The 22705-nt window shown below is 39.3% G+C and overlaps 1 long non-coding RNA gene across 1 annotated transcript; it reads right to left on the bottom strand.

Annotated features, from left to right (window-relative positions):
- Window positions 1–12061: 12061 nt before the first annotated feature.
- LOC132391687 (uncharacterized) lies at window positions 12062–22553 on the bottom strand. Its single transcript, XR_009511310.1, has 3 exons — window positions 22193–22553; window positions 15480–15680; window positions 12062–12742 (listed from the first exon to the last, which is right to left on the bottom strand). It is a non-coding gene; the product is annotated as an uncharacterized LOC132391687 (long non-coding RNA).
- Between the last annotated feature and the right edge of the window lie 152 nt (window positions 22554–22705).

Here is a 22705-nt window from a genome sequence, read left to right as displayed (position 1 = left end):
GACGACAGAAAAGATAACTTTTTTCAGAATGGAGTCTACAGTCTAAATGAATTTCTTCTTCAATGTCTTTGCTTCTGTAATTCACAGGGGGATATACTGTAGTTAGTCAGTATATTTTGCAGTCTGACTCACCTTCATTCTGTTAGAGAAGGCAGTGAACGAGTGTAGTGAGTGAAGGAGGACTACATCACCAAAAGCAGCTTCACAACTTCTGGGTTTAGCATCACATGCACTCAAGTCCTAAATATTCACAGGTCACGGTGTAATTGTGGTAGTAGTACTTACAGCAACATGTCTTTTCCTAAATCTGAGCCATTTCTCCCAAAGGAAGGCAATGAAGGAAAATAGAAACTTACTTATTTTGGCAGGAAGAATAGAAAAACAGCGTAGAAGTTCAATCTCAATCAGTCATGCTAATTGAGGATTGGCAACAACTTTGTATTCCGATTGCGGAACTTTGAAGTTTAGATCAGAGCCAAACAATTTGCTGGTTTTATATGTGATATTCAAGTGTTACTGACCAATTATGAATTTATTAGCAAGAGTATTATCAACAGAGTTAATATTAAACTTTATCATAAGCCTGAACAAAGAGAACACCAGGTTGGAAACTTGGGGAAAAGTCGTCTTTGGTCATTCTCACTAAACCTGCTTCAATGAACCAGATTTTAGAAGCTAGCTACAACAGATACCTGCTACACAACCACATTTAGCAGATTGAATGTTTACCTCTAAACAGTCACCTCCAGCTCCATCTCTACCATTCCACCTCAACTGAATGAGTAACAAATGGCTTAGGACAGGGGTTCTTAACCTGGGGTTCACAAACCCCCTTCGGGTTACATCTTTATTTTCACTAACCTCTAAGTGAAATTTAGCTTTTCCTTCATTTGTGAATGTAGGCAACAAATCACAGTAGTATTAGATGTAAGTGTGACTTTGTCACCAATAGAAATTACAAATATTTTCATATCACATTACAGTCATTACAAATATCTCAACATGTTGTTTATGGCACAGTCAGCACTACTTTGCCACTAACTGAACGTGTTTGCAGGCTTCAAGCAACGTAGCTGGTCGGCTATTGGGCAGTCCTTCACCTAGTAGTTGTTCAGCCACCAAACGGTCAAGTCTTGTGTCTTACATTTGTGACCCAGACATCTCTGTTGCTCTCCATTATTCCCTATCTGTGTTGATCAATGCATGGAAGGAGGTCAGTCGTTCTTATTGTTTGTTAAAATTTTGCAAAACTAGGCAGCTCAAATGAGAATTCTTCATTCTCCATTGGGTCTCATAGCCTTTTGTACAACATGTGCAACAATAGCCAAATTCTAAGGACACAACGCCTGAGCTACTGCTGTAATCCTTGTGTCTAAAAGCCATTGAATGTGTTAAAACTTTGGATAAGTTATAAAACCTGCATTATTTTACTATGTATTATATGGTTTCACTTGCATTAATTTATGTGACAGAACACAAAAGCTACAGTGTTTTTTTTTGCAGTAGGTTTCTTATGAACAGAAGTATGAAGCCAGCAAAACTGACAGAGCACCTCACGTTTGTCCATCCCGAAAATGCACCTTAAGAAGCAGGGATTTTTCCTTGCAAAGAAGACTCAATTCAAAAAAGTTGGGACACTTCCAAAACTTGGATCTGCTATTTCACAAATACTTTTTCTTGAAGCATCCTATAAAATTGCTTACCGATTGCTTCACACTGTTGGAGAGACTTTAGTAAAGCCATGAGCAGTGGAAATGGTTGAGCTGGATGTGGACTGGAATAGAGTGAAAAACTGGAAGCAATTCCCTTATCAAATAATGTGAAATGTTCTAGAATTGTTGATACTTTTTTAACATCGTGAAGCAGGTCATTGAGGAATTGGCAGCCTCACGATTCTCATTCAGTATGCAATTGGGTGAAACTACAGACATCTCTCAATGTAGTCAGCTCCTATGACGCCATCAAAGAAAAATGCTTATTTTGTGAGCCTCTTTTGGAAATTACAAAGGCCATTGACATTTTGGAAATGGTAAGAAGTTTTTTTTTGCCAAACAAAACTTTGACTGGAAGGAAAAACTTCATACACTGCAGAGATGGATCTCCTCCCATGCTTGGTAATACAGCTACTTTAGTGAAAAAGGAGGCTCTTCACATTGTTATCACTTATTGTTTTTACATAGACATGCACTGGCAACAAGTACTCTTCCAACAACCCTGACAGAAGTTTTATCAACAGCCATAAAGGTCACTAACTTTATTAGAAACAGGTCTCTGAATAATCGCATTTTTTTCAGAAAATGGGTGCAGAATATGAAGTGTTTCCCTACCACACGCAAGTCCAATGGCTCTCCAGAGGACAAATTTTGAAATGCTGGTTCAAACTAAAGATTGAAGATTCATGTTTTCTTCTGAAGGAAAAAGAAACCCTACTCTTGGAGCAGTTTGGAAAAACGATTGGCGTACTTGCCAGATATTTTTAACCATATGAATGAAATAAATCTTTCAATCCAAGGTCCTGAAGTCACTATTATGGTTGCTTCTGCTAGCTTTCTTGGCTAAGCTGCTGATATGGGACAAGAGAGAGTAGAGGCCGACATCTTTGCAAGCTTTTAAATGCTGGAGGAAGTGCTTTACCAAGATGGGAGTTGAGATAACAAATTCTCTGTCAACTTCTTTGAAGAAAGAGACATCTGTGAACACCTGGAAACACTTTAGAACTCTTTCAAAAGTTATTTGATGACATTAAAGTAGAAACATGGATCCACAATCCTTTTCTTTCTGATATAAACTTTATCGAAGATGTTGATCTATCCAAAGGTGAACTCATTCATTTTAGGACAATAAATTTATTACAATTGGAGTTTAACTTAAAAAGCCTTGGAGAATTCTGGTGCTCCTTAGGAGAAGCCTATCCTCACCTTGTAAAGCAAGCTATGGAAGCTTTAATTCCATTTGCAACAACATCTTTGCGAATCAGGAACCTTTAAAACAAAAAATCAAAATCGATTGGATGTTCAACATGATGTGGGTGTTGCTTTGTCAAAGGCCAACCAGCAGTTTAATGTTCTTATTCAAGCTAAGCAACTATAGCCTTCACACTGATACATCTTGAAAAAATAAAACTTAATTTTAAATTGCCTGTATTTTAAATGTATAGTCTTGTTATTTAATGCATTAATAAAGAAGCACATATATTACTATATCACAAAGGTGTTTTTAAAAAAATATTTTGATAACCTTATTTCAATGCAGTTTGTTTCTTTTGTAATTCTGTGTATTTTATTTTATGTATTTAAATACATTATTCTGAGAAGGGGTCCATAGGCTTCACTGGACTGCCAAAGAGTCCATGGCATAAAAAAGATTAAGAGAAAAAAAAGAGAAGCTCAGAACAAAATTTAAACACTGTGAGAGAGTAAGTGGGTTTAGTTCTGTAATTTCTGCTCCTCTTTAAAGAGTAAATAGCTGCTGACTTTTAAGAGCACAGAACATAGAACAGTACAGCTATGTACAGACCCTTTGGCCCATAATGTTATACTAACCCTATAACCTACTCCAGAATCAATCTAACCGTTCCCTCCCATATAGCCCTCCATTGTTCTTTCATCCCTGTGCCTATCTTAAATGTTCCAAATGTTTCTGCCTCTGCAACCTTTTAGTTTCACATTGTGTGTGTGAATGTGCATGCACGTCTGAATGCTCAAGTGTTTGTGTGTATCGGAGCGCACATGCCTGTACGTATGTATGTTCAAGTGCAGGTGTGAATGTGTGTGGGGGGGGGGAGGAAGGGTATCCGTAGGTAAGATACACTTAGAAGTGTGATTTTTAAAATATACATGATTTGGACAATTTCTGCAATTCAAAGTCATTTAAATGATTCCTGATCTCTTTTCACCTACTTGAGAATGGGAGGATCATGCACAGAAACTCAGAAGTAATTGCAATTACATCTGAATTAGTAATGTGAAGTAAATGTCTTAACCTATTACTTAAGAAGTGGAAGTTTACATAAGTATTTAAAGAGATGATGACAGATGAACTAAGACATAAGATATTGAGCAAGTCGGGCAACATCTGCAGAGGGAAATGAACAGTCAATGTATTAAGTCATGGCCCTTCATCAGGTCTGAGAAATTTCCGGTATCTGCAGCCTTTTGTGTCTCGCTACAATAATTAATTTGTTCCGGAAGAAACAAAGTCCTCCAAAATACCCAAATAAATTGTTAATACTTTGACTATTTGCTTTCTACTTTTAACAACATATTTGATGGTCAGGTCCTCCAGAGCTGATAAATGGGAGCTTCAGCAATTAGTGATGACCTATTTGAGCATGTAATATATAACATGGAAGTTTGCAGCACGGGAAGGAATCTCTTGTAACATTACTTTTTTTATTACTCTTGGGTAAATTAGAATAAATTACCTGGTTGCAATTCAAGGAAAATTAAGCAAGTGATGGTCTGGTGAAGTTAACAGAAGTACAAATGAGAATTCTGATTGGAAGATTTCCTCTGGAAATTTTTGACTACACTTAAAAAATATATACATTTGATAACCTGGCCAAAGCATGGGGAGATGAGTAACAATCCCCAAACACTTACCAGATCTGCAGATATCAAAGAGAGCTCAGACCTTATATCAGATGTTGCTTGCACTATTATAATGGATAATGTCTGATATATATTTGATTTGTTATGTGTGGAAAAATGGCACCAAAATGCATCAAGTAATTTTCCTTGGAGATACTTATTTATTTGACCAGAGCATGAAAGAAAATAGTCAATGTGATTCAGGATGGTGAGAGAGCTCTCCAAATTACCAATCCACTGAGAAACATTCTCTCAATAAACTATAAACAAGAGAAAATCTGCGGTTGCTGAAAATCCAAGCAGCACACGCAAAATGCTGAAGGAACTCTTTGCCATAGATGCTGCCTGGCCTGCTTGAGTTCCTCCAGCATTTTGTGTCTGTTGCTCTCAGTAATCTAGTTTATTCAGGAAATATTCTGGATGGCTTGGAACCCTTCCAGTGGAATTAAAATTGAACTTGAAGTGCAGAAAAGCAAGATTTTAAATGGAGCATCTGAGTGACAACAATATCCAGCAAGAATAAACCACTAAGCAAATTTAGAAACACAGAATGCTAGAGATTAATTTTTAAGACTAATTTTTTTGATGATATGGTAAACATTAGCTTTCTCTGGAATGTATAGTAATTTCCTTTGTATCAGAATTCGTGAAACTGATAGTCGCCAAGGCAAATTAAAATTTCTGTGCCTCCTGCAGTTGGCTAAGATATAAAATTTAGCAAGGAGCCTGGGCTGAATTCTCTGGCCTCAAGGCAGATGCTGCAGAAACTTCAAGATTCATGATTCAAGACTGTTTATTGTCATTTTTCAGTACACCAATGTAAAGGAGAACAAAATGAGAGTTATACTCCGGATCCCACGTAGCATAAAAATGCATAATAAGCATAAAGTACACAGTAACTACAAATACATAAGATTAGCTGATATGTATATAGACTGGTTGTATGTACATAAAGTGACATTAGGTACAGGAGTACCTGCACGTAAAGTGACTGACAGGCAACTTGGGATAATATTTAGAGGGACAAAACTTGAGGAGGTTAAACAGCCAAAGTATCTTGGTGTCCTGAAATAGTGAATTGCCTTTAGATCTTTAGACCAAGAACGAGTAGGTGCAGAAAAAAAACTGGTTGCAAGGAAGGGAAACCTGTTTCAAACAAACAGTAATAACTTGTCTGAACCAGTCTGAAATATGAACTATTATCTTCTGTCACTCCCAGCACATCATCATGCATACTGGAAAACCTTGTCTAACTATAATCCCAAAATATACTTCCCTTTTACAGTGATATTTTCAGTAGGTTAGCTGGATTAGAGAATTATTTCCCTCAGGAAAGAGCTTGGATTTCCTGACGGCTCAACCAGTCACTGGTCTGGAGGGTGCTATTAACTCTCACTCATCTGCCTTCAGAATCCACAGCAGCCTAACCTGGAGCAAACACACCAAGCCCATTAAGAGGAAATTGGAGAGATTATTTTCTTGATTTAATGAAGTTAATTTGCATGTTTTAATTATATGTGTTATAGTTAGTAAAAAAAAACCTTTAATCTATTTATCGCTCTACTATTATCAGTTCCCATGTGACCTGCATGGCGAAAGAGACAAGTTTGACAACCGGTGAAACTATGGAGGAGGATCACTGGCAGCCACAAGCATTCAATCAGCATTGCCAGCTACTCCTCCCACAGGGAGGGACCCCGATTGCACTACACTCAGTGGCTACTATACTATGTATCTCCTGCACCTAGTAAAGTGGCCACTGAGTGTTCGTTCACGGTGATGCCCCATCGACTTCAAGGTTCGATGTGTTGTACATTGAGATGCTCTTCCTCTCACCGCGCAGTAACGCGTGGTTACTTGGGTTACCGTTGCTTCCCATCAGCTTGAACCAGTCTGGCCATTCTCCTCTAACCTCTCTCATTAACTTCTGCCCACAGAACTGCCGATGTTGCTTGTTTTTCACACCATTCTCTGTAAACTCCAGAGACTGTTGTGCATGAAAATCCCAGGAGATCAGCAGGTTCCGAGACACTCAAATCTCTCCAGTCTGGTACCAACAAAGTCACTTCGATCACATTTCTTCCCCATTCTGATGATTGGTCTGAACAACAAATGAACCTTTTGACCATGTCTGCATGCTTTTATGCATTGAGTTGCTGCCACATGATTAATTGATTAGATATTTGCATTAATGAGCAGGTGTACCTAATAAAATGGCCGCTGAGTGTATGTTTACACAACTCCAGTCAATATACTATGGACTGGTTTTCAAGTGGAAAATTGTGTCCAGACCATCTTGAAATGAATGGTGTGGTCAAGGCACCGCCAGTTAGTGTCTTGAGCAGCTGATTAGCGAGCTGGCAGGCAATTCAAAAGCGGAGCCATATCTGATGTATTACTATGAATGCTGAAGCACAAAAGGTAAATTATAGGACATTTCTGGCAACAGAGTGTGGATTCAGTAAAGAAGTATTCTAACTATATGAACACTTCTATTAGAATGTTACACATCCAGATTTAACAATTTCCGATAGGAATCAGTGCAGGAAGCAATGTTACTGGAGACATAAACTAAATTAACTGACAGGTCAAAACAATGGAAAACAGACTTTAATGCAGGCAAACGTCTACACTGAAATTTTTAAAAAGACAAATAAAAGAGAGAAATCTCTCCAAAAAAGAACAGTTTGTCCAATGATAATTGATAGTCATTAATCTAAGACTGATAGATCCATACCTTGCTCACTGTTCCATTGACCACAACCCGAAGCCCTGGTTCAGTTCTTTTGGACGATATGTGCCATGACTGACCCACAGATCGTCATTCTCCAATTTCCAGGCATGTCCTGCACAGTCTATACTAACTCCCCCGCCCCCCACAAAACCTGGCTTTGCTCCTAGTAATCGCATACTTCATTACAAAAATGTGCAATGTTCATTTAGACGTGACAATATCTTGAGTCCTGGGTACTACAGAAATTTTGTGTCACAACCAAAATGGACCTTTGTGTCCCACTTGGGTTCACTAGCTTACCAAAGAAGTTATGTGGCCACAAAATGGAAGTGAAATTAGAAGTATGAGAGTGTAACACTGCAGGGAGGGGGGAAATAATATTTATGTTTGTGCAAATATACAAACAGACAAATTGAACCATGAGAGCAAATTCGACCTGGAGGACATGACCTAGTGACTGTCGCTGAGCCATGCTTGCACGATGATTGTCACTAAATACATCAGAGTACGTTAGGCATGATTGTACTTCAGCCAGTCGTTCTATTGCACACTGTCGGCCACCTGGTGCTTGCTGTTTAACTAGTCTACAATATCTTGTCTCTGTGGTAAAACACTGACAGTAAGAAAATCAGATGCCAACTCTCCTGGCCTCCTGGTCAGCCATTGTCCAGTAGCAGAGCTCAACCGTAATGACTGGTGACGGTTAGAATAGGAAGCACACCACCACTGAGAGGGAAACTGCAGGTAAGCAATATCCATCAGCTTAATGTCCCCAATTAATTTTATAATACTTTACGGAGTTTATGGTTTTATTGCCAAATGTACTATTTTTATTTATTCTTTTATTTATTTTAAATTTTTATTTACTTAGAGATAGAGCACAGTAACAGGCCCTTCAGGCCCGATGAATCCTCTGTCACCCAATTGCACCCATTTGACAAATTAACCGACTATTGCGTATGTCTTGGGAATGTGGGAGGAAACCGGAGCACCTGGAGGAAGCCCATGCAGTCATGAAGAGAACATATAAACTCCTTCCAGGCAGTAGCAGGAATTCAACCGGGTCACTGGTGCTGTAACTGCTATGCTGCCAAACTAAGATACTGAGAAATACCTTTGCTTATTTGACTATTTTTAAATGTCTCTGCTACTCTGCACTCAGTAACAAAGCCATAATGCCCGTTAGTAAACTCAAAAACCGTACACAAAGATATTGCAATCTCTGAGTCATAAACTTCTCTTTTTCAAACAACTGTTCTTGTCAGAATTCACATTCAAAGGACCACAGGTGTCCAGCAGACAAGATGTCATCAACTGGCTAAGCAATCATATTAAAGAGTTCTCACAGATGCCAAACCAGTAGGGAAAAAAAGTTATTATTTAGATGATATTCAAAACACTTATAGTCCCATTAAGTAAATATCAATACACAAATGTTATAAAGGCTGAGAGTACACTATAACTTTTTAATAATAAAATTCATGTTTATTATTTCAAAGTTAATTATATTTTTAAACATTTATCTGAGAGCTTTGCAATTCATATTCATATTTTTATAAGCCAAAGCAATTTGCTATTATAGCTTGGAATATCTTAAAATTCATTGTCTTGTGTCCAACCTTCACACTTTCACTGTGCTTTGTGGAGAGTTTGCAAGTGCTTGAAATTTTCATCACTTCATGATTTCCTTTTATTGTGGTGAAAATTTTGGAGAAGGACTGAATAACTGAGAGCAGCTTGTGATTTCTGTGGTAAACTGAGTATGTGGGAAAATCCTAAATTACCATCAATTTCATGGTGTAGTGACAGTGGCTGTATTAGTTTCACTCCTATTATTACTGGAAATGGAGGTTCAATGAGTGAATTCATGTGGTTTACCACAGTAATATATCCTAGAACTAACAATAATTAAATTTGAGATTGAGCAATGATCCTGATTTAGTCAGCAGTATTTATCTAATGTAATTACAAAATGATTGACTTCACTGATATAGCTGAATAGGAGAAATGTTTAAAGGTAGCATACACGTAATATATACTATAGACGCTGAAAATCTGGAGCAACACACAATGTGCTGGAGAATCTCAGCATGTCAGCCAGCATCTATGGGGGTGGGGCCACACACAAAATGCTGGAGGACCTCATCAGATGCTGCCTGGCCTGCTGAGTTCCTCCAGCATTTTGTGTGTGTTACTTTGGATTTCCGACATCTGCAGATTTTCTCTTGTTTGTATCCATAGAGGTAAATGGACAGTCGATGTTTTGAGTTGAGATCCTTCTTCAGGACTGGAAAGAAAGAGGGTTGATAGCTATTATAAAAGGTTGAGAGGGACATGGTGGAGTGACAGCTGGTGAGGTGATAGGTGTATTCCAAATGGGAGGAGTAAGATAGGTAGGTGGGGAGGGGAAGTGGGAATGATGCAAGAAGCTGGAAAGTGCAAGATTGAGGTTAAAGGACACAAGAAACTGCAGATGCTGGAATTTGTAGCAACACACTAAATGCTGGAGGAACTCAACGGGTCAAGCAGTATCAATGTAAGAAAATGGACAGTCAACATTTCAGGCTGAGATCCTTCATCTGGAGGTTAGGCTGGTTTCAGCACTATACAACCAACAAATCAGATACTGGAAAAAAAGATCAGAAGTCGGTGTTTAGAAAATAGCTAGATATGATACTGAATTTTTTTATGATCCGAAGGGTCAAAGGGACAAGCTTCCAACCACCAAATAAAGCAGCTTCAGATGACCAAAGGAAGGGAAAGCATACAACTAAAATAAAACTAAAACTAATATGTACAAAATATACTAAAAATATACATTGAAAATGGGAGAGATTCCAAAAACAACAAAAAGTGACAGAGCAAATATGAGTTACACAGAAAGAGAAAGAAAAAAAGAAAGAAACTGGAAATACCCAAATTAATATTAAAATTAATGCTGGTTAGGAGCTGTGTAACTCCCTAAAAATGAGAAAATTAGTATTGTAAGTGAAAAATAAGGAAATGAAAGACATGTTTAATGTTATCAATATTTACTATAAAGGAAGAGAAATGCATGCAAGATGTCCCTTGGAAACTGGTACTGTATCAAGGATTTAAATCACCCAGGTTAACATAACAATAATGAAGAAATTAATGTCACTCAGAAATCTTTAATTCCCCAGAATCAGGTTATTTCCATTGTGGGGAAGAGGGAGAGAGTAAATTGGACTATAAACTTAAAAAGCCAGTTGACTCCCAGATGTCCCACTGTGAGGGAATGGACTGAGGAAATGGTTAAGATTTCATCATATGAACACATGTTAGGAAGAATTAGCAGTGAGGGAAAATTGCAAGATTCGTGGGATCAATTCTGGTTGTATGTTAAAAATCAGAAGTTTTTTTCTGGTTCTTAGTTTTATATTTTCCTGTCATGGGATGGCTGTGTAAGTATGCTGTACTGTATCTGCTCTATGAAATGCTGTGCAACTTTGTAAAATAAGAATAAATAATAATAAAAAGTTGAATTACAAAAAAAAAAGCCAGTTGACTGAATATTATTGAGGGAATCTGATAGGACAGAAAAGTAGGAATTATTTTTGCTTGTTAGAAATTTGGAATCATTTTTATATTGCAAAGTTTTTTTTTATCATTAAGCCAATTTGACAGCAATCATTTTTTTTAACCAGGTGTGTAACAGCATTTTCTACTCTTGAACAAAAGAAAAATTAGAGTCGGCCCTTTTGTGAGTGAAGTTGGAAAACAATTCTACAACCAAAGGTTGATCATTTCAAATTTGTTCATCTATGGTGTGAAGGGAAGTAGACAAAGTTTAGGAAAATGAAGTTATGGATCAGCCAATGTTCTCTTTGAATCAAAGAGGAGGTTGGAAATGCTGAATATCCTAGTTTTGATTTCATGTTTGCTTCTAAAACTACTGCTAAATTCAGGTGTCTTTTCCAGGCAGATAATTCCTGAACAGAAATTCCAAGTTGAACCAAAGCAGCTTTAGAAATTATAATTACTTCATATTTTATTTCTCTATAAACAAATTTTCATTTGTATTTCCAGTGGAAGTATTAGTTAAATAATAAACCACTACCGAGTTTGATGCAAACTGCTGGACAATCTCAATGGATTGAGCAGGATCTGTGGGGGGAAAAGGAATTATTGACATTTCATGTGGATACTCTGAATCAGCACTGTATGTGCAGGAGCAAGATAGCCAGTGTAAAGAGGAGAGGGGGAGCAGTTAGAAGCAGCCATAAGGAAATGGGTGGACTGAGGAGGTATGAGGGATATTGGTGGATTTGGAGACAGAGGCAAGTGAGTGATAGGTTGAAAAAGACAAGGGGAAAAAGACAGATGGAGTCACATAGGGAGGGATGGGTGGAGGTGGTGACAAGCGGCTGGAGGGTAATAAGCAGGCACAGCTAGGCTACTTATGCTGGTTTCTGATAAGTAAAGAGGTAATAATAGGAACCATAAATGAAGAAAGGAGGTCAGGTGGTACATATCGGAGGGGACCTGATGGGCGAAGTGTATGGGTAGACTGAACCAGGAGGAAGAGGGGGTGCTGCATGACCCATTGGGTTCCTTCAGCGGTTTCCTTTTTCCCAGCATCTGTGACACCACGACTGAGTTTGATCTTGAGGATATAAGAATTTGGCATAAAGTAGAAAAACTGGATTTGTATTGGTTTTTCCATCCTTTTCTAAGTATCAATAAGATCTCATCTCAAGCAAACATTAGCCTCAACTGAAGGAATGAATCAACATATTTTATTTTATTTAGAGATTCAGAGCAGAACAGACCCTTCCAGCCCAACAAAGCACACTGCCCAGCAACCCACCTATTAAATCCAAGCCTAATCACAGGACAATTTACAATGACCAATTACCCTACTAAGCGGCATGTCTTTGGATTTTGTGAGGACACACAGCGCCTGGAGAAAACCCACGAGGTTCATGGGAGGGATGTACAGACTTCTTACAGAGCTGTAATAGCGTGTGCTAACCACTACGCTGCTGTGGCGCCCCAGTTCAAGCATCTCCCACACCTGCCCTCCCGCTCCGAGAGTTGCTTCATTGCAATGTACCCTTCCTTTATTGCTGTCTTCCATCTACCTCAGTATTGTTACAGAAACACTTACTTAACTTTGAAATTAAGTATTTATCAATAATATTAATGTATATTTAGAAATCCAAGAGTATGTAAGTATAATAGTAGAATTAATAGTTACACAATGCTAATGTTATGGCTTAATGCTAAAATAATAAATATGCACTAGATCGTGCATTGTAAAGTGAGAAATAAACCATTTTTAGAACTATTCCTCAGATGTAGAACTTGCAGGTTTCTGCACATCATCATTGTTGCGTGTTGTAACTCCTTGCAGGGTCCAAACAATCAAGTTACCCAATATGAAAATTCAGCTCGTCTGTAAGAGATGGAGCAAATAAACCTTTACCATTATTGATCTAGTACACATTCTCATTATTCTACAGAAAATGCCAGTCTATTTCCAGTGTACTTTTAGTTTCCCTGGAATAAGGACCTCAACGACAATCATGTCTCATTTTAATACAAGCCTACCTTTTGCTACTGGTATCAGGTATTTCAACCTGGTAGACTTTGCAAGGCTATCTTTCTAACAAATTACAGTGAAACTAATTTTGTAATTTTAATCTGATTGGCGATGCATTAGTGATTAACACAGACCTGTGTAAATCAGTCTCCATTTTGCCATCAGATGGACTCCTTGTTTTCGGAACCCATTCAACCATTGTCCTGGTGACCTTTGCTAATTATCGGGGCAAGTTATTAATATGGATTTCAGAAGAAAAATATTTCTTCTAGACCTAGAGACTATTATTATTCTTAATATATTTCTCAGGATCTTCTCAAGGTGGAGAGCCTTGCGAGTTCCTGAGATCCCCAGAGCAATGCCATCTGGTGCTTAGCTCATGGTAGAGTCACCCTTGGCAGTGAGGTCAAGGGGGAGGTTCCAACCAGGACTTCAACAGTGGAGCTGGTGGAAGATGATGACACAACACAATGGCAGTGAAGGCAGAGGAAGGGACCCCAGTCAACTAGCATTCCATGCCACCAGACCCTGACCCGTCAAGGACCATGTGGTGGCTGCCCATGCATCAGTCTTCCTATACACAGACAGTATCCATGAAGGGAATTGACCCTGAGGTAACCTCTTAGGAGAACATCATACTCAACTCGAGCGATTGCAGTACTATTTCTCAAGATACCTGTCCACCAAAATCCTGAGCAACCCAAAAAAGTTTAATGAAAAACACAAGTAGAATTTTATTCCCATTCCCATGTCCTATGAAGTGCCGAGAGAGCTGAGACTGAAATGTGAAATACAGTCAAGCCCGTACTGAAGACTCCAACTTCCAGTTAACTGCTGCATGAAATCCACTCCACGGAGGAGGCACATTTTAGAATCGATTTGAAGTTAGGATACAATAAACAAGTACACGCAACACCAACTTTACCTGTACAGGTGCTTGTTAATGCATGTGGCAGCAACTCAATGCATAAAAGCATGCAGACATGGCCAAGGGGTTCAGTTGTTTTTCAGCCAAGCATCAGAATGGGGAAGAAATGTGATCTAAATGACTTTGACTGTCAAATTGTCGGTGCCAGATGAAGTATTTGAGGAAATGCTGATCTCCTGGGACTTTCACACACAACAGTCTCTGGAGTTTACAGAGAATGGGGTGAAAAACAAGAAACATCCTGTGAGTGGCAGTTCCATGGGCAAAAATGCCTTGTTAATGAGAGAGGTCAGAGGAGAATGGCCAAACTGATTCAAGCTGACAGGAAGGTGACAGTAACTCAAATAACCACACATTTGTGTGCAGAAGAGCATCTCTGAATGTACAATACGTCAAATCTTGAAGTGGATGGGATACAGCAGCAGCAGACCACGAACTTTATTAGGTTGAGGAGATACACTGCCTTCACTCTACCTTCAACCAACATTCCACACAATCTTTCTCTCCCCATGACTGTCTTCTCACCATCATCAAATATCCCCTGGATTTTTTTAACTCTCAACGCGATTCCTCCATTATCCACAACTCTTCCTGCAACCCCTCTTTCTATTCTTTCTGCTGCATTCCCTGTTCAGCTGGGCTACTGTCAGATGTATCAGCCTCATGCTCTATAGCACCTCAGTGTCAATGCGATTGATATCATTTTAAATACCTCAACCAGATCACACCTAATGCTTCTAAAGCTTATTTACATAATCTATCCTCACTACTTAACCCCCTGAGATATAAATAATAATCAGGTAGTAGGGAGATGAAGGGTTAGTTAGCAGCAAAATGGGAAACCATGCAAAGGGAGGAAATAGAATATATTTAATCTTTTATTTATTTTTATTATTTAGAAACATAGTAACCGGCCCTTCCGGCCCAACAGACCCACAGCACCCAATTACACCTATGTGACTAATTAACCTACAAACCCGTACATCTTTGGAATGTGGGAGGAAACCAGAGCACCCAGAGGAAACCACAGGGTCACAGGGAAAACGTACTAACTCTTTACAGATAGCAGCGAGAACCTACCTTAATCTGCCCTTATTAAGAAAGAAATTGCTGCTACAATCATGGTAAAAGAGGAGGTAATTGAATTAGAGGAGAAGAAAATCTTAGAGAAACTTGCATACTAGAATGTTGGCCATATCCTAGGCAGATAACAGACCAGGTTTAGATCAGACGCTGAGGGAAGAGTCAAAATGTAGCATTCATGGACATAATCATTTAATCTTCTGTAGACAACTCAAGGCCTAAAGGGTGAGGACTGTTATTATCAACACTGGGGTGAGGGGCACTTGAAAAGACTAAGAATGGCAGAGGTACTGTGGTGATCAAAGGACAGAACGGTAGTCTGGAGTATCTCTGAAAAAGTGAAGTGGGATTAACTGGGGTACAGAGGAATATGAAGAAGTGGTCAGAAATGGTTGTAGCTGTTACTGAGAAAATGGGAATGGGAGAATGTGGAAGATCAAGGGGATGGCAAATGAAGGAAAAAACGGGGGTGACCTCAGATGTGAGGGCAAGGTTAGTTAAGACGTTGATAAATATCATACTGGATCACAATATATGTAGATTGAAATATGTAATTATTTTCAGGATGGATTAAGTAACCTGTAATTTGTTTCAGTCATAGCTATTGCTCCTGTGCCGCCGATGTCACTTCCTCCTTTTCTGAGGTCACCACGGGTTCTACAACTGCTGGAGGATTTTCCGTCTGCTCAGCATCATCAACCACAGGGCTCTCCACCTCCACTGCTATTACCTCCGTGGCCTCTCCACCAGCTTCAGGTACTTCAGGAGTTTGGGAATCATCTATTTTGAAAGATAGATCAAGAGAGCCATCAAAACATATCCATGTATTGTATTAATATTGCCATAGCAGAATCATCACTCTGAAAGCAGGGCCACTGGCAAACTTGACTGCAGCACAAGGGTGCAGGTATTAATTTTACATTAAGTATAGAATTTTGTATTTTACAAAATCTACAATTAATATATTTGTGATTTTGATTCTACACAAAGATGAAGAATTATTGACAGCTAATGCCCTTTTGAGGCCCCATGTGCCACCTAGGCACTAAAGGTTCAGCTGAGCCGACAAATACCCCTTTTTATTTCCATTGTTTTTTTAGTTCTGTTTAAGTCAAAGAAACAGATTCTCCGTTATCAACTTTACACTATTGCTCCAAAATTATGCCAACACTATTCTAGCATAGTCTGGTACTAAACCAACGATCCCAGACTGGGCTGTTACCTAACTTCAATTAGAGCAGCAAACACGAGAAAGTCTGCAGATGCTGGAAATCCAAAGCAACACAAACAAGATGCCGGGGAAACTCAGCAGGTGAGGCAGCATCTTTGGAAAAAAGTAAAGAGTTGATATTTCAGACTGAGGACTTTCTTAAGAACTGAGAAGGAAGGGGGAAGATACCCGAATAAAAAGGTGGTGGGAGGGGGAAAAAGCGTCTAGCTGGAAGGTGATAGGTGAAGCCAGGTGGGTAGGAAAGATCAAGGGCTGGAGAAGATAGAATCTGTTAGCAGAGGAGAGTGGACAATAGGAGAAAGGGAAGGAGGAGGGGACCCAGGCAGAAGTGATAGGTAGGTGAAAAGCCGAGGAAGGTCAGAGTGGAGATTAGAGGAATAAAGCAGCAGTTGGAGTAAAGATTCATTTTAACACCACTGAAAGAGATAAAAATCGGCCATAGTTTCAATCTTACTCATTATCCCCTGAGGGTTACTGAGAATTGAATATATGCATGTGTCAACACTACTTAGTCATCTTAAGCAGCAAGGCCCAATCCACACAAAAAAAAATTCACTTTGCAAGGAGTCAAAGGAAACAGGGGACAGTCACTTGGAGCCCAGAAAATGAGGAAATGGGATCATCAGGGAATCCATTTAGTTATCAACGTTTCATGGAATTGGAGGGGCAACTGATCAGGAATGTTGAAAGATTGGAACTACTGGGATATGAGATGGTCAGAGCTACTGAAGCCGCAAAGGGTCAGAGGCAAGTTGATCATGGGGTCTGAGCCATTGGAATTTCAGAGATCATGCCTGGACTGAGATTAGAGTGTGGTGTGAGTCAGCACTCTGAGATGGCCAAAGGGTATAAAACAATTCTGTGTTCTTGAAAGAATCAAGCCCATAACAGCGCAATAAAAGCTCAATTGTCCCACAGTTGTGGCGGAGTAACTTGCAGTAATGGCTTTCAGGTCACTTCTCTGTGCTGGGTAGCCTCTAACCTTACAGCAAGAACATCGATTTCTATAATCTACGCCAATTTTCCCCCCTTCTTTTTCTGCCTCCTCTCTTATTCCTTCTCTTCTTCTCAGCTTCCATTCACTTCCCTCTGGTGCCCTCAGCCAAAAATATTGACTGTTTATTTCCTTGCATTGATGCTGGCTGAACTGCTGAGTTCCTACAGTATTTTGTGTGTGTTCGTCTGGATTTCCAGATTCTGCAGAATCTATTGTGTTACTGAAATTGCCTTTGTTTATTTGTGGCATTGACAGATCTTTTCATCAAATATTTTGGACCAAGCCTAGGATGTCTTCATTTGACATCCATAAGAGATTGCTGGCAATGATCAGTACTGATGACCACGGACTATTTATCCAGCCTAGTGCTGAAGACTTCTTTAGACTTCTGCTACATTCTGATTAAAGTCAACACCTTCAGTAATTTCACAGAATCTTGCAGCACAGAAGGTTGTTCAGCCCATTGTGCCTCTGCTACAAAAGAGCTATCCTACTGAGTCCAGCTTGGCTCCTTTCACCCTACAGCATTGTAGTTTTTAACCTTTTGTGTTTCTACCAGCCTTTCAGTTGATATATTTCAAATCAGAACAACTGAATGTCTAAAGAAAATACTGCTCGCTGGTTCATTGGCCAATTATCTTAAATCTGTTTATACAGTCCTTTCCCATTTTAAACAATCTCTCTCAATATATAGTACCAAAGCCCACAGAATTTTTAATAAGTATATATTTTTTTCTCTAGTAAACTAATATACTAATATGTTTAACAGGGTTCAATCCAAACATCTTGAGTTCTGTCATCCCCAGAACTTAACTAAAATCCTTCAAACTTTGTGCTACTCTGATGAATCTCCTTTAGACCCTCCCCCATTCATTGGTGTAATTTCTAAAAATGTCTAGTGCTTTGGACTGCACACAATGTTTTAAGTGAAGCCTCACAAATGAACTATTAAAGCCTTACATTTGAGGTCATATTGTTTAAATTGAGATGTAATCTGGACTCGGACCCCAAGATCCCTCTGATCCTCCACACTGCCAAGAGTCTTACCATTAATACTATATTCTGTCATCATATTTGACCTACCTAAATGAACCACTTCACACTTATCAGGGTTGAACTCCATCTGCCACTTCTCAGCCCAATTTTGCATCCTATCAATGTCCCGCAGTAACCTCTGACAGCCCGCCACACTATTCACAGCATCCCCAACCTTTGTGTCATCGGCAAGTTTACTAACCCATCTCTCCACTTCTTCATCCAGGTCATTTATAAAAATCATGAAGAATAGGGGTCCCAGAACAGATCCCTGAGGCACACCACTGGGAACCGAGCTCCATGCAGAATATGACCTGTCTACAATCACTCTTTGCCTTCCTATAAAGAGGTGACCAGAACTGAGCACAGTACTCCAAGTGGGGTCTGACCAGGGTCCTGTACAGCTGTAACATTACCTCTCAGCTCTTAAACTCAATCCCACGATTAATGAAGGCCAATGCACTGTATGCTTTCTTAACCACAGAATCAACCTGTGCAGCAGCCTTGAGTGTCCTATGGACTCAGATCCCAAGATCCCTCTGATCCTCCTCACTTCTAAGAGTCTTATCATTAATACTATATTCTGTCATCATATTTTACCTACCAAATTGAACCACCACAAACTTATCTGGGTTGAACTCCATCTGCCACTTCTCAGCCCAGTTTTGCATCCTATCAATGTCCTGCTATAACCTCTGACAGCCTGCTACACTAATCACAGCATCCCCAACCTCTGTGTCATCAGCAAACTTATTAACCCATCCCTCCACTTCCTCATACAGGTCATTTATAAAAATCACGAAGAGTAAGGGTCCCAGAACAGATCCCTGAGGCACACCACTGGTCACAGACTTCCATGCAGAATATGACCAGTCTACAACCACTCGTTGCCTTGTGTGGGAAAGCCAGTTCTGGATCCACAAAGCAAAGTCCCCTTGGATCCCAACCTCCTTACTTTCTCAATAAGCCTTGCATGGGGTACCTTATCAAATGCCTTGCTGAAATCCATATACACTACATCTACTGCTCTACCTTCATCAATGTGTTTAGTCACATCCTCAAAAAATTCAATCAGGCTCGTAAGGCGTGACCTGCCCTTGACAAAGCCATGATGGCTATTCCTAATCATATTATACCTCTCCAATTGTTCATAAATCCTGCCTATCAGGATCTTCTCTATCGACTTACCAACCACTGAAGTAAGACTCACTGGTTTATAATGTCCTGGGCTATCGCTACTCCCTTTCCTGAAAAAAGGAACAACATCTGCAGCCCTCCAATCCTCTGGAACCTCTCCCGTCCCTATTGATGATTCAAAGATCATCACCAGAGGCTCAGCAATCTCCTCTCTCACCTCCCAAAGTAGCCTTTTGCCTCCCTCCCCTTTCTGAAAAATGCTCTTCCTTCATCATTTGAGGTCCTACTTCTCAACTTCCTTTCTAACTCCCTGTAGTCTTTTTTCAGGACCTCTTCCCTTTTCCTACATATGTCATTGGTACCAATACGTACCACGACCTCTTGCTATTCTCCTTCCCACTTCAGGATATCTTGGATGCGATCTGAAACATCCCAGACCCTGGCACCCGGGAGGCAAACTACCATCTGAGTTTCTTTCCTGCGTCCACAGAATCGCCTGTCTGACCTCCTAACTATAGAGTCCCCTATCACTACTGCCTTCCTCTTCCTTTCCCTACCCTTCTGAGCCACAGGGCCAGACTCTGTGCCAGGGGCACGGCCACTGTTGCTTCTTCCAGGTAGGCTATTCCACCCCCGACAGTACTCAAACAGGAGTACTTATTGTCAAGGGATACAGCCACAGGGATACTCTCTAGTACCTGTCTCTTCCCCTTCCCTCTCCTCACTGTTACACACTTGTCTGTCTCCTGTGGCCCCAGTGTGACCACCTGCCTATAACTTTCTATCACCTCCTCGCTCTCCCTGACCAGATGAAGGTCATTGAGCTGCATCTCCAGTTCCCACACCGGGTGTAAATATGGCTGCACAGTCTTGCCTTTGCTCGGGAATTCCTTAGCCGTTCACCCGCAGCCTTCTTGCTCCGAATCTAATGCTTCTGTCAATGACGTGGCAATGTGTTAAAACAAATAGCACACTGAGGGAAGCAAACTGTACTAAGACACAAGCTGAGACTCATGTAATATAGAAAGATCAATTGTGAATCTCTTAACCATTCAATCTGAACTTCAGAAAAATGAACAGTGTAATGACTGAGAAAAAAGTATAATCTGTAGTGGATGAATATAATGCCCAGGAGGAAGAAAGAGCAAAAGATTGGATTATGGGACAAGATAAAAAAGGTAGAAAATTAGAAGTTTTTGTTTTGGAAAGTTATTACTTAATAACTTTTAAATATCCAACAATTAAAATCTGCAGGAACATATTCTTCTAATGATTCATTTTCAACATCTGGTGTTGCTTTAGGATGAAGTTGCATTGATAATTTAAAAGGCTGTTTAGACTGGAAAGAGAAACAGACTTCCTGCAGCTGATCTACCTCACATCTATCATGCACATAGAACACTCCTCCTGGCATTCAATGCCTTTCAATGGTGAGCCACAACTAGAGCTTGTGAAAGGTAAAAGATGAACACACACAATAACCTCATGAACTCTTAATCGCGGGCTGTAAGCCACAATCATTGCTGATTTGATTTGACACATTTCGCTCTATGTTCTGATGTGCATGTGACAAATAACTAACCTTTCTACCTTTAATCTCAGAATTTATTGTTACTATTTTTACACACTGAACAAATTGGCCAATTTTCTCACCTGTACTTTAAAGACAATATCTGGCTTCCCAATATTTTGTACATAATTATTTTTACTATGTAGTTACAGTTTAACAATTTAAAACCTATTATCTTCAAGGGCCATGAAACTATATACTGGTATATGTTGGTAAGCATTCCAATCACCCTACATAAACAGCATTTTCCATGAGTCGACAGGTCTTGCAATATTTTCTGCACAGATTTAGAATTAAACCTGATTCTAATTCTAAATTATATTTGTTACAAGTTAAATACCAAAATTACATTTAAAAGTATTTCTAAATGTATTTAAATGCTATAAAGGGGAACATATTATCATAAACTGCATACAAGGTAGTTCTAATGTTAAATAGAAACATTTTTCATATGCCAACTCTGAAAAATCACAGAAACAGTTTTGACTTGGAATTGACTGCCCACTGTGCTAATGACTAAAGATAAAACTTTTACACTCCAGAGTTTATCACATAATGGATAAAGAAATCATTATAAATATTTTTTTAAATTATGAAAATATGCTGATATTGTTTTGTATACTTTGTAAAACACAAGTCCTTCCTGGGATCCAGAAGACCTAACATAGGAATCTGCTTTATGCAAATTCTCCCACATGTTTTAATTAATTTTTCAAGATAATAATAATCATCCTCGTAATCATCATTATAATAACAATTAGCATGCTCAGCTATGCCCATACCTCAGGCTTTAACAGCATGAGCTGAGAAAAAACAAAAAACAATAATAAAAAAATATTTTGTGGTCATCATTAACAGCTGTGTGCAGTATATTAGTATTAGTTTAATAGTTGTGCCTCACTATGAAATGAAAGAATTACAGGAAATGTTTGCAGAGTGATACGATATGGGTGGCTATAGAAAGTAGATGTTTCTGACTTATGGAAAAACTACCTTACAACCTGTTCTCAGGAACAGAATCTGAGGTAACCTGTATTGATAACTGAATCTGAAGCCACTCCAACGTATCCTGATCATTGACTACCAAATCACTCTAGCTTAGGAATTCTCTATCATTTTAGCTCAGGCCAAACATATATCCTCATTTATAAAAGACATAATAATGTTTTGTAAAGATCAGAAATCTGTGAAAAAAAGATGGCTTTAGGTAAAATCAACCTACACGAAAGCAAACAAAGGGACTGTCCATCTCCCAAAACATAGTTAAGCCTGTAATATACTTCTACTACGTATTTGATTTCTGGCTGGGGAGGCTAGGTAACCTTTAGCTGAAGTAGATGCTGGCAGAACTGTAATCATTTCTTCTTCCACTGTTGACTTTTCCTCGCCGGGTTCAACTGATGCAGGAATTTCAGGTTGCTCGACACTCTCAGTCACAGAGGCCTCTTCACTAACTTCTACCACTTCAGCAGATGGCTCTTCACTGGAATCTACTGAAGGTTTAAAAGAGCCACATGAAATTATACAGAGATGCAATATGAGCTATACTCAACTGTTAGCTTCATCCAAAACAGACTGATGCAGGGCTGTTTGCAGAATTTGCTGCAAGGCACACAGTATTTTTAAAGTAAAGGGAAAAGCTTTATATATGATCTGATATTAAACCACTCAAACCTTAGATCCTAAATTGACATCCAAGACAAAGCAGGAACTGGACTTAGTACCAAAATGAATAAGCTGTTGTTCCGATCCTGGTAAATTGTGCTGGGACTCAAACTGACCTGTACGCATCAGTTGGCCCAGAGTTATAGTTAGCAATGATGCCTGCAATAGTT

Source organism: Hypanus sabinus, chromosome 3 (genome assembly GCF_030144855.1).
Source record: "Hypanus sabinus isolate sHypSab1 chromosome 3, sHypSab1.hap1, whole genome shotgun sequence".
In the NCBI taxonomy this organism is placed as follows: Eukaryota; Metazoa; Chordata; class Chondrichthyes; order Myliobatiformes; family Dasyatidae; genus Hypanus; species Hypanus sabinus.
Note: the sequence above shows the minus strand (reverse complement) of the source record. Positions and strands in the feature narration are given on the sequence as shown.